Below are 13,452 nucleotides of genomic sequence, written 5' to 3' on the forward strand. Positions count from 1 at the left end.
TCTTTGGATCTGACATTTTCTTTGAATGCTTTGCCACCCGGGCAGGAGTCAGTTTCATCTCGTCATTCTGACTTTCCTGATACGCGCGACACTTTCGCCTCGGTCTCGGAGGTAACCCAGACACAGACAGGTGGTGAAAACGCTGAGGAATTTTCCCAGTGTCACCAGTGCCAAAGAGATTTACCACAGACTGACAGACCTGGTTTGTCAGGCTGCGCTGACACCCATTACCAAAGAGCTGATTGTTAATAAGTCATAGAAAAAAAATTCTTCCTTCACTGTGCCTTCCTCCAGAAAACTCTAGAATACTGACTGGAACGTATCCAAACAATTCAAATCTAAAAATATGACTAGTGACAGAATATTTAAAGTACTGAACTACTAAATACATATAGTATTTTATTATATACATACATGCATATAGATAGATAGATAGATAGATAGATAGATAGATAGATAGATAGATAGATAGATAGATAAATAGCAAATTCTGATAACTAGTGGAGTGAAATGTGTGGTTGAAGTAAAACACAATCTAATCACTGGCACGCTTCAATATTTGACTTAGTGTTCCTCCTTTAGTTATTTGTTTTACAATCACCGGACAAACAAACAGTTGATGAGGCAAAACTGGATTTGAGAGACACCAGAGAAACTGGTCTGACTGGGTGTTGGTTTTTAGCGGGCGATAAGATGGATGCCCATTGGTTGGCTCCGAGCATGGCATGGTCGTTAGTAATTCGCTGATGATTTACGACATGAGCACAAACTCAATCATTGAAAAGTTCTGCCTCATTAAGCTTCTGGTCACTCTCGTACAATTTGTGCGGTATAGTTTATGTCCACTGAGAGTGGTTCGTAAAGATGTTTCTCAAGACCCACCCCCCACCCCACACCCCCCCTTCAGGGAATATCAACGGTTGTAGTTATGATTATGACCAACCTTGGTGATATCTTCGCTCCAAATATACTCTTTAAATTTAAAACAAGCCAAAGTCAGTGACATGTTTTACTCAGCTGATTCCGTCAGTGTTGAGGTCAGTTATTATAAAAAGCCTTTGCCTAATGGTCAGTTGTTTGTGCGATATTTTTATTTTAGGCAATTATGTGTTACAGCCATAAACACCAAGTCACTGATCGCTAAGAGGCTCCAGGCCACACTGCTCTTGTTTATCAGATGCTGTTGGGCATTGCTGTAAGTGGAAAATGTGTGTGTGTGTGTGTGTTAATCTTGCCCAGTCAGAAGAGAATGAGCTCATCAAAACTCAGTATGAGCTTCATGCAGGTCATGCACAAAGTATTCCTGTTGTTATCTTTAGTCTGAATCAAAAGAAAAACACACACACTCACACACACACGCGCACACACACACACACACACACACACACATAAAGTACTGTGCCAAGTATGAAGCTAAAGTAGCGTAATGCACCTATTTGTACACTGGTTTCAAACCATCACCAAATGTCACTCCAGTCCCTTAAAGACATGCTGTTTGACTCTTCCTCCCAGCCCCAGCGACCCTCAGCTGGGCTCATTTCAAGTCTGTCCCTGCCCTTTCACACCTGACTCAGGCCGTCCAGGGGCGAAGGGTTTAGCGGATGCGTTGATTCAGGTGTGTAACAGCAGGGAGAGCGTTAAAAGGTTCAGTACTGGGGGAAACACTGCTTTAAGCTTTACTTAACATCTAAGCCTTGCAACAGGTTCAGATGTTTACTGAGCGTTCCACAAACAGAATATTTAAATGCTTTCAAAGCCATGGACAAAAGGTTCATTTTATTTATTTATTCTACTTTGATCAGGAAATGTTCTCTGTAGATTTGATTTCTGCATGATTGATCAGTGATTGGTCTTTGAAACTGCTCCGTCAGTGAAATGTGAATAGGAGATGATGCAGTGTCGTTTGTTAAATGCTGCTGATGAGAATGGCAGTAGTCTGTTTTGTATCTAATGTTGTGTATTAATGACCACGCAATGACTTCACACAACCTCCAGTCTATCCATCAGCTGACTCTCGTAAAGGAGGCAACGCGGAATATTCCAGAGCGTTCCCTCCCAAGTCTGCCCTTTTGGAATACGTGTACTGGAAAAGACAGATGCATCACATCTGGCTGTTTACACGCTGACTCTAACTGTGCAAAACGTTTGTTTGTTTGTTTGTTTGTTTGTGCTTAATAGTACTGTTTATATGCAAAAGGTCTTGTAAAAAAAAAAAAAAAAACAGTGCTTATGATCAAAATGAAAATGTCATAAATCAAAGAAGCCTATAAAGTAAAGAATGGTATGTGATTTTTGACTGATTCCGTTGTGTTCTTGTCATATGTCTAATCAGGTTTTGTCTGTATGAGCTCATAGACAGGGCACATGAAGCTATGATAAACAGATGTCTCCATTGGTTCTTAGTGTTCAGCTGATGCCTGAGAGCCAATGATTGACAGGTTTGGATAATTAAATAATGATGATGATGATGGTGATGGTGACAATGATGATGATGATGATGATGATGATGATGATGACAATGAAGACGCCAACTCTGATGATGATGGTGACAAGGATGATGATGATGGTGACAACGATGATGATGATGATGATAATATCGGACCAGTGCTGTTGTTGCTGTGTTTTGGCACTGACCCCCACAGACAGGAGTTTTAGAGCGCATGATGAAAGGGTGTGATGGGTTGGAAGTGTGTGAAAGCTCCAGTAGGAGGATGTGTGGATTATGGATGAGATGAAGGGGCCTTTAGGATATACCTGGACTCCAGCATTAATCCACAGCCCTATACATTAATGATAAGGCATGGCACACTGAGGTCTACAGAGGCTCTGAGCACTCTTTCAGAACTCTGAGGTGAAACGTGTGTGCGTGTGTGTGTGCGCATGTGCGTGTGTGTGTCTGTATTTATGTCTGTATGTATGTATGTGTGTTTTTGTATGAGTGGTGAATTGGCTTGTGTGTGTGTGTGTGTGTGTGTGTGTGTGTGTGTGTGTGTGTGTGTGTGTGTGTGCATGTGCGCACGTCTTTGAGGATCAAAATAAGGTTTCTGGTGTATGTTTGTGTGTGTGTGTGTGTGTGTGTACGTGTTTTGCATACATGTGTTTGAGGAACAGGATAAGATTTGTGTGCGTATATAAGAGAATTGTTTGCGTGTGTGTGTGTGTGTGTGTGTGTGTACATGTGTTTGAGGAACAGGATAAGATTTGTGTGCGTATACAAGAGAATTGTTTGTGTGTGTGTGTGTGTGTGTGTGTGTTTGTCTTTGAGGATCAGTAGAAGCTTTCTGGTGTGTGTGTGTGTGCGTGCGTGTGTGTCATTGTGTGTGTGGGACAGAGCAGAGGTGTGATGGATCACTCCCCTCTTCTCCCTTTGGCTGTGGACTCAGCAGACTGTGGAGTGATGGAGAGAATGAAAGGAGAGAGCTCCCCTGAAACATGCCGCATTCAAACAATAAAACATTAACATCCTACAAACTTTCTCCTCCTAGTATATTGATTTTTGTCATGAACTTCAGGTATTACTAACCGCCAAAATCAGAGAGTTTACAAATACTGATTGTGTCGGGAGTTTGTATATATTTATCGATGTTTTCCATGTTTTACATTTAATTTCACACATTAAGATCAGTTGCTGACATTTATTGAAATAAATATCATCATGAGATAAAAGATCGACGGTTCCTGTGAAAACAACTGTAGCGTAAAATATCGTCTCTGGCAGTGGAGTGAGCTCGCGGCCGCTGGTTGATAACAGCCTCGGTCAGATTGCGTCTCCACACATGGAGAGTTACGATACCTTTGTCCTTTGCTTTCTCATTTTAGAGTTTTCCGGTTTAGATTTTAAGAGAGAAAAGACGTATTGTTTGGCGTCTGTGAGGCGATTTAGATTCGTATTAACCGGTCATTGTGGCTGGTGAGATAGATGAAATGTGGTGTACGAGATGTACTTCTTCAGTCGTGTTCTCCGTGTGTGTTTATCACCACACAACACTGCCAGTGTCATGTTTACACTATATTTCATGTGATGCTTATGGTCGTGTCTGAGTCAGCAAGAGAAAATGAGAACAAGAGGGAAGTGGTACTGAAGGTGGACGTGACTTTGTAATTCATGTGCGTGTCCGTGAGGGCGGAGGGCAAATTTACAAGTGTTTTCCAGTGCACAATTAACTGAAAATGCACAAATTCATTTCATTGTTTTGTTTTGTTTTCTTCCACCCACAAACACCTGCACTACACTTAGAATCATGCTGTTTTTCAGCAAAACACCAAACACTATTTTAAAAAAGTGTACCATTCTACAGCATCTACATAATATAAAACTGGAGTTGCAAATGCGGTGTTCCTGCGTGAGAGAAACCATAGTCGGACGGGACCTTGGAATGGTGAGGATGCTCCCTCACACGCATGGGTCAGAGGGATACTATAATGAACACTATGGATAGTACATGTGTATACGTGCGCTGATTTGATCGCAGAGACCTACATAATCCGTCCTGCGGTACAGTCACTGCGGTCCCTGCACAATGCACAGTCGCATATCAATGCGTCAAGAGCTGCCACACAAGTGTTCGTGTTCGCTGAACCGGAGGAGTTAACTGACTGTATAACATTCTCAAGAAACCACGATCTATGATTTCTACTTGGTCACGCTCTCTCTCTCTCGGGTGAGTGTAGCGTCGAAGAGGGAGAGAGAGGCCTGGTGATCGCACTTGTTTTGAACCCGCATAAGCGTTGTTTGTACCGTGCTCTATAGCTAAATGACTCACTACGTTAGTCTCATGCGAGACATGCATCGGTGAAGGCTTAATTATCAGATGAGCACCGGCCACACAGATACAGCGGGAAAATCACTTTTCCCTACCCCAAAAAAACAGGGGTCAAGGGGAGGTGGAGGCCTTGCCGCTTTCCCATTAGAATTTCCCTCCAGCTCTTTATTTCATCTCGTCATGTAAGGTCAGGAGACGAGCAGGGCGACCAGCTGTTTCTGCCGGCAAAGACAAACTACGAAAACAACAAACGTCGACAGAGGATTGGCTCTCTCAAAAGTCACTTGGGTGTGTATCTCCATCTGCTGCTGAACGTGTTTTCCGAAGAATACAAAAAAGAGTGCATAGTCCCCCGGTTGCCGAATACTTAACTTCCTCACACAGTGCAATTAGCCCCGAATCAAACTGAGGTCAGTTCCTGTCATTTCTATTCCAGCTCGATGCATTGCCTTCCGTTTTGCACGACATTTTAATCAATTCCAATTTCGCGTCCTGCCGATTCAAATTCTTCCGCGCCGGTTCTGTCTCAAATTAAACAATCTCTAATCGGGCTGTTAACCGTTACCACGTGGCTTCGTGTCGCAATGCCGACTATTAATCTCGCATAAGAGCTATTTCCCGCTCACAGGTAATTATAACGCTCATTCAAAGACGCGCACTGTAAGTTTACGATGCGCGCGTATCCAGTGGAAGATTTAAACATTTCTGTAATGAAAAAAGAAGTAATTTGGGAATTCAAGCGTGATGACGAGCCACAAATCACTCTGAAGGATAGGAGCCATAACTGTCACCATCCCAATGTCTGGGGGCCGTGTTCCAAACGTCAAGCAAGGGACCCTGTTGCACGGAGCCTTTGAAAAAGGAGGTGGCGATGGGGTGAAACCAATGTTCCAAGGGATCTGCGTGTGTGTGTGTGTGCGTGTGTGGTTGTGGGAGAAAATCACTGTGTTTTTAATGACTATTTATTCTTTAGTTTATTTCTTTTTCTCCTTGGATTGGACACGCAGCGGCCGATGCTTCCTGCGGACTGGGGTGTCCTCTTCTGACCTTCTCCCGAGGGGAAAGGGCAGGGGGGGGGTTGTTGTGGGGTGGGGCCTCACGGGCACGCTGTGAGCCAGGGCACACTTTATCCACGTCTCAAACCCCCCTTTTCTCCCTCCCAGTGTCCTCTGCAGTGTGACCGTGTACCCCCCACACACATGCACACGTTACCCCAGCTCCCAATGCGAACAGATGACAAACATACAAAAAGTACTTATTTAGAGCGGTTCCGTTCCCCTTTGGGTTTGGCCTCATCCCTGGTAGAATACCACATGGTGAGCGCCGATCCGTGTGGGCTCAGCAGGCTAAATGAAACTCCAGATCCCGGGGGTGGGGTGGGGTGGGGGTGGGGGGGGGGGGTGTAGTTTGGTGCAGTGTCCTTGCCTTGCATAGCTGCAGTGAAAACTGGATAATAATTGGAGGCTCTGAAGTAAACAAGAGCATCTGTTTAGCCACTAATGGTTGTACCTCAAGGCATAGACTGTGCCATGTCGAGAAACAAACACAATTGCGTGTGTTTAATGTAATTGACCGGCCTATCTTTGATGGATCCTCTGTCCCCTGCACACACCGAGATTGGTTCTGCTTACCAGCTACTGTGAAACGTCCCTTTTTAAAAATGTATAATCATTTCCTTCAGCTGGACAAAGCCATAGAAACATTCTTAATGTTGTCTGACTCAGTGGGTCAGCCTTGATGCTCTTAATGGACTCAGGTCTGTTTCTTCTTAAACTTGGATATCTTGTTACAGTTGGGTTTTTTTTTTTTTTTAGTCTGTCTGTCTGTTAGCTCTCCTGTCCTTGCATAACTGTCTACTCTTTCATGACCAACACTCTTTTTTTCCCCTCTCTTCTTACGCTCTGCGTCTTTGCGGTTTTTTCATTTGTTGTAGTGTCCTTTCTCCGGTTATATATCAGTTTTTTTTTTTAATGTGTGGAGCTGTACCGTCTGTTCCTCAGCCGGATGGCAGGAGGATGAAGGGCACTTCCAGACCACCCCTGTCTCCCCAACGGGGAGATTACACACCCTCTCCCAGACAGTAATCCCACACTGACTAATTAGCCAAGGCCAAAACGATTACTCTGTACACAGTGTGTGAATGGCCCTCAGGTCCCTGCTGAAGGTGACCAAGTGGTTTGTCCCACAGTGTACCACCCCCCCTCCGGAGCTGCAGAATGCACCAAAACTGCAGTGCCCCCCAATTCAGACTGTGGGCTCACCTCATATGCTGGGACGTTTACAATACATAAGAACAAAACAGCAACACGTGGAGGATGGACAGAGAGAAGAAAAGAAGAAGCATGTAGGAGAGATACAAATCAGATAAAGTCACTAAACGAATATAGTTGTTAGTGCTCAAGGTGCATTTCCCCTTCCTTTCCCCAAAGAGAGAGAGAGAGAGAGATGGAGAGAGAGAGAGAGAGAGAGGAGATGGAGAGAGAGAGGGAGACGGAGAGAGAGAGAGAGAGAGAGGAGATGGAGAGAGAGAGAAGGAGATGGAGAGAGAGAGAGAGAGAGAGAGAGAGAAAGAAGGAGAGAGAGAGAAGGAGATGGAGAGATCATTATCCTTCTCTCCTCATTTCTCTCTCCGGCATGACTTTCAGTTCTCATGTTGCCTTCACAAATAGAAGCCCACTCAGATTACATGATTACTTCACCCCTACACTGTCACATACCCACAGCTCATCAAGGAAAAAAAATAAATAAATGAAATGGCAGAAACTCTCAGACAAGTTTTTTGGGGGTTTTTTTTGGTTTTGTTTTTTAAGCGAGAGAGAAAATTCTGTTATCCCTGAAATTGATTCCCTCGCACACTTGAAAAACCTTGAAAAGAAAAGAGAAGGAAAAACCGATCAGCTCCACTTTGAGTGAAGTATGCGCGTCTGTATGCTAAGTCTTCAGACTCTCCAACCGGCCCTCAATCAGAGCGCTGGCTGGCTAATCACCAAAGCGCTGCCTTTTATTTTTTTCACATGGTAATGAAAGAAAATTCAATCAGGAATCACTTCAAATTCAGCCCAGTCTGCATGGAGCGAGCAGACAGGGAGTCTGGATTAAATTCCTCTACCTGCTTAAACCCCAACTGCCTAAGGTTAAGTGTGAGCAGAAGATATGAGTCCATATTGTGGAAGGTTTGTCGATTTTAGCAGGAGCGGTTGGTAAACTGATTGTTACCTCCTTTAAGCTCTCAAATGCCTATGATGCCTTTGTTACAGTGATATTTGTCATGCTCTAGGACACTGATATTCACTGATATTAATCCCAGTGACTTATTTGTGGCTTTTCTGCCCATATTGCTCTCGAACAGAAGCCAGACTTTCTTTCTCTCTCTCTCTCTCTCTCTGTCTGAATAGACCCACTCACATTATCAAACTGAGGCTTTATGGCATCAAAGATGTTGAGCGAGAAGGCAAATTTTGGATGAATGCTGTGGTCAAGGATGGGGTTAAAGGATCGGTTCGACTTCAGAGAATCACCATCAAAGGGAATTTGAGCTTTATCCCGCGTCCACAGCCATATATTCACATACAGTTCTTACACACACTGTGATACAAACTCAGAAGCAAAAGCAAAGTACACTGTTTCAAAAAAGAAAAGAAAAGAAAAAAAAGCCCCTCATGAATTTTTTTTAGCTATCGCAGGCCTTCTGTATTCTTCCTAAGAAGGAGAGACATCTTGACTCCTGAGTTTACTCACTTTTAAAGCTTTTTTGATCCTCTGAATTATTGAGGGGTTTTTGGGAGAACCAGGCACAGCAGAGTGAGATTACATGCACCCTTAAAATGGTGGGAACTTTGCCAAGTTTAAGAAGAAGAAACCTGCGGACTTTTTTTTTTTTTTTGGATTTACAGATTCTGGAACTTCTCCAGAAGACACCAGTCTTCTCCAACATTTCTGACTCATCTCCAGTTCCTGGCTGAGTCATAAAAAGTTTTCACCACAAGTTTTTTGCCGACTTTTTTTCGCAGCGTAACCCAAGTCACCTGCTCAGTCCCACCTTGATTGACCTTTAATGTTCTGATGTGAAAAGTAACAAAGGACCCACGCTGGTCACATGATTAGCAGATCATTCCTCAATTTTTCACGTGTATTTGTCTTTCGTTTTTCGTTTTCTGTACTTTTTCTCTCTCTCTCTCTCTCTCTCTCTCTCTCTCTCTCTCTCCTTCTCTGAACAAAATGAACGTTATGGGTGACGAAAGCCGATAGCAGGAAAGACTGAGATCGATGAAAGTGATCTTGGTGGATGTGTGAGCTGGTTTTGGATTTCAGACTGGCTGTGGTAAGGCGTGTGGAGGATAGGACCTGCTATTGATGTGAAAATGGACATACATAGAGTCTCCACGTCTGTACTGGGATTTCAGAGTGCTAACACGGCAGGGGCATCGCTCCGCTGATTCCCAGTATGAGGAATCGGAAATCATTCTATCCTCACGGATGTGTTGTATTATATGTACTGCTTAAAAATGCATGGGAAGCATCTTTGGTCTTTGTTTTATTATTAAAGACACATGATAGCTTTACATTCTTAATTGACAATCCATACCTGGAATGGATCAGTTTTGCACTGATAGATTACTTCTGTTTTTCAACATACCTTTTTTTTCTCTAGTTCAAACAGTGCTTTGATATTTAAATCAGATAGTGAATAGTACATATCTAGTGCATTACGGGTAGTACATTAAGGGTAGAATTTATGCTTTCCGTCAAGTCGTTCAAAGATCTTTGCTGATCATTGAAAGAGTTGAGAGCAGTAGGAAGCAGATCAGCGAGCGCAGCAGTGGTGGAAGCATTAACGCGACGGCAGAACCGCGATAGAGACAATTGGCGTCAACGGAAGAGTTACTTGAAAAGTAATAAGAAAATGGTCTGAGAGGGCAGCGGAGTAAGGAGAGACGATAACATGAGAGATATCTAGTCCACGAGCTAGAATAAGATCTAAAGTGTTGCCACTGAAATGAGTTGGTTCGTGGACATATTGGTTAAAGCCAAATGTGTCTATGATAGCTGTAAAAACTTTTTTAAGTGAATCAAGTGAATACAAAATTTCTGCTTTTTTTTTCTCATTCATGCATGCAAGTGTTTCACTTGTCTGTCTTCTCACACTGTCCAATCAGCTGCCAGTAAATGAAAGAGCTTTAACCCTGTGACCCTGACATTTGTTGAATTGCTGACATGGCCCATGCTGAGTTTATCGCATTGTCCTGGTCCTGTTGTCTAATGAATGTTCTGTGGTTGGTCAAAACACCTCATCTCTAGCAGCGAGAGGCTGTTCCTTACTGTGGGCATTTGGCAGTTTTCACCCAGTCTTTGTCAACCTCTCCTCAACAGCACTTTTTTGCCCCTGTCATTTACTGTACCGTGTGCTCAAGTGAATTAAAGAGTGAAGTTTGGCTACAACCTGTGTGAGACGCTGAGAGCTGAGAAGAGGTAAAACTAAAACAATGAGGATGGTGTTGACACAGGCAGGCGACGCAGAGAGAAGCTCCACTTTCATTATAGATGAAGGGTAATTGTCGTAAAAAAAAAAAAAAAAAAAAACAGCGAGGAAGCTTTTTGAATGTGGGAGAATCCCATTAAAGGCTCGGCTCATATCCTCATTCCAGGAATTCAAATCCACGAGGCTTGAAAATGCATTACTCATATTGACCATCTATCCTGAGTGTCTGTTCTGTGCATATACATCTGTGAGGAGACAGACGATGGACAGACGCAGAGATGTAGATTCAGCCGGAACGGTCTCCGGTCCAAATGCCTTCATTTAGGGTTTTTATCCCCCTTTTTCTCTTCATATCTCTCTTCCCACCATGGTCTTCCTCTCCTTTCCTTACCCCCGCCCCCCTCAACCCCCACCCCCCCCAACTCTGAAAAATGATTTATTCCCCTCGAAAAGTCAATTTCCCTCATTTTCTCTGTTGTCAAGATGCATTTAAAAAAGTCTTATTTCATTTCAAAAACCTTTTTATCGATATTAGCCACTGGAATACATCATCACATGAAGATAAACAAGATCTTTTTTTAAATGATGAAATAAAAGTCCAAACTGACAACAACTGGGTTTATTTAATGTTTGAGTTTTCTGTAGGATACCAGTAATATAACAACGGCACTGAATTTATTAAAAACTGAAGGAAGCCCACTTACTTTTAGTTTGAATCTAGTTTTCACCTTGACTTTCCTTTCAGGATAGACATGAATGAAAGAACAGAAAAACGAATGAATGATTGAATGAAGGTACTGAGTAACAGTACTGAGTACTGATACTGAGTAAACTTAAAGTGTTGCAGCGAATTGCAGTGATGAAGTAAAGCAAGAGGAGGTGGAATGGAAAAAAGAAGACAAAGGGTGAAAGGGTCACATGACCAACAAGAGCCTGTTTTCATGCCCTTCCTTCGACCTTGCAGATAGAGACAGCTCATAACAGATGAATTTACAGCAACGAAGAGCGCGCAGTGTAAAACAAGACACAACTGACTCTGTTGAACAGACCGCAAACTGGAAATAGCTGGAAGAAACCAGCTGAGGCCAGTTTAAAAAAAAAAGCAAATACAAGCAAGCAATTGGCAGGTTCCAAAAAAATCCTCTTAGAAATTTTAAATATTGAGAAGTGAACTTGTAGATTACGCTTTCACCTGATGGCTGTTTTTCTCTTTCTGGTCTGCTGATGCCCAATTAAATCGGTGTTTTGACCCCTGACAATTGCTGCTTTATCTTTTTCGTACGTACTTTGGACCAGAGGAAAAACAAAGCATTTCCTCCTCTATTTGTTTTTGTGAATATAAAAGAGGAGATTAAATCCCTGACTGAAAAGGAGAGGAAGGGAAAGAGGAGCAAAATGAGCTTGTGAAATGAGACATCTCATTAAAGCCCGTCGCTCACCTTCTCTCTCTTTCTCTCTATCCCTCTCTCTCTCTCACTTATCTTCTGGCTTTGGGCATTAGTTATCCCTACGTATTTGTCACCCATAAAAACAATGAGACCCATTTTACCCATTGTGTTTGGTCAGCATCTGAACATATGTATACAACCATTCTTTTGTGTGTGTGTGTATATATATGTATATGTGTGTGTGTGTGTGTGTGTGTGTGTGTGTGTGTGTGTGTGTGTGTGTGTGTGTGTGCATGCGTGTGCGTGTGCGTGTCGTGTATGTGAAAACAAACTCACAAACTCTCGACTTCTGTGTATGTGTGTCCTTAGCGCCTGCGTCCTGTGTCCACGTTTCCGCGTTCACCCAATTTAGAGTGTGTGATTTATACTCAGAGAAGAGGATCTGTGAAATTGCTGCCAGTTTTCGGTATGAATATGAATGTGCTGTAATAGCGTAGTGTCGAATTGAGAGATGCATGTCTGCGCGCTTCTCCGCTTTCTCTCTCAATGGACCCAACGCCGCGCATGCGAGTCATGCTTCATTTGCTCGCTCCGCTCCGCGTGCCGCTTTGAAAACAATTTCCTTCCTCGGCCAAGGCGAGTCCCATGGACAAAAGAACAAAAGCCCGCCAAGGAAAAGCGCTTCAGTCGGGTTTCAGTTGCGGCCACCGTAATGTTTTACGTGTAATTACACTAGTACGACATGTTATAATGCGTGTCATTTTATTACACACCGCAAAGCCAGTGACATACGTGAGTTCGTTCAGTTGTTATGACTGAGAACAGTTTAAAATTGAAGTGTTCGTCACTGGATTCCACCAAGCCTTATGTGTCTCTCCTTTAACAAATAGAAAAAAAAACTTACGGTGCTGATTTTAGGGATCTGCCACCATAGTTTAAATACAGGTGCGTTATGTCAGTTATCTCTGAATACGATCATGGATATTTAGGTGTTTTTGATATTTATCTGTGTTACGAGTTTACATCAACACATAGTTGCATTGGTTATGCCCACAGAGATTGTTTTCAAATGGCTATTCCATGTCAGTTGATTATATTAGTACCTGACTGCACAGTTTGATCAGTGTGACAGTTAGATGCACTAAGCGTCAGCCCGAGACTATTAGGAAAGTAAATTGCCTGAATTAAACTTGGAGTGTTATAATCTGAAGTGCTACTTGATCTTTTGTTCCTTTTCTTTTGTTTTGTACTTGTGACACACTGAAGGCAAAGTGGAAGGGCAAACATAAGGTCTGTGTGTGTGTGTGTGTGTGTGTGTGTGTGTGTGTGTGTGTGCGTGTGTTGCATCTGTTCCTACTCTTTTCTTTTCTGTCTCCGTTAGATTCCTTATTATTCTGCATGCAACTCCCTCTTCTCTGTTTCGTGTTCTAAGATAGAAATTAATTAGCCTTCTCTGTTCAACTGAGGAGGGAATCAGTGCTCTCGCTCTCTCTCTCTCTCTCGCTCTCTCTCTCTCTCTCCCTCTCACCAACACAGAGAGAGAGAGACAATGTGTGTGTGTTAGAGAGGGGGGGATAAGAAATGTAGAAAAGAGAGACACCTCCCAAAAGAAGCGGTTTGTAGGGAGACTGGCCAATACTGGACTGTATGTGATTTAGAGGAGTACTGACACTCAACTCGGCATCCTGGATGTGTGTGTGTACATGTGCCTGTGTGTGTGTGCGCGCGCGTGTGTGTGTGTGTGGTGACTGGTTGTTTCATCATCAGCATTTTAAAGTGCGAGCTCAATTCTGAAAGAGCCCCTCAAATAAAGGGCAGCATC

The sequence above is a fragment of the Chanos chanos genome, chromosome 13 (assembly GCF_902362185.1).
Source record: "Chanos chanos chromosome 13, fChaCha1.1, whole genome shotgun sequence".
NCBI classification, from domain to species: domain Eukaryota; kingdom Metazoa; phylum Chordata; class Actinopteri; order Gonorynchiformes; family Chanidae; genus Chanos; species Chanos chanos.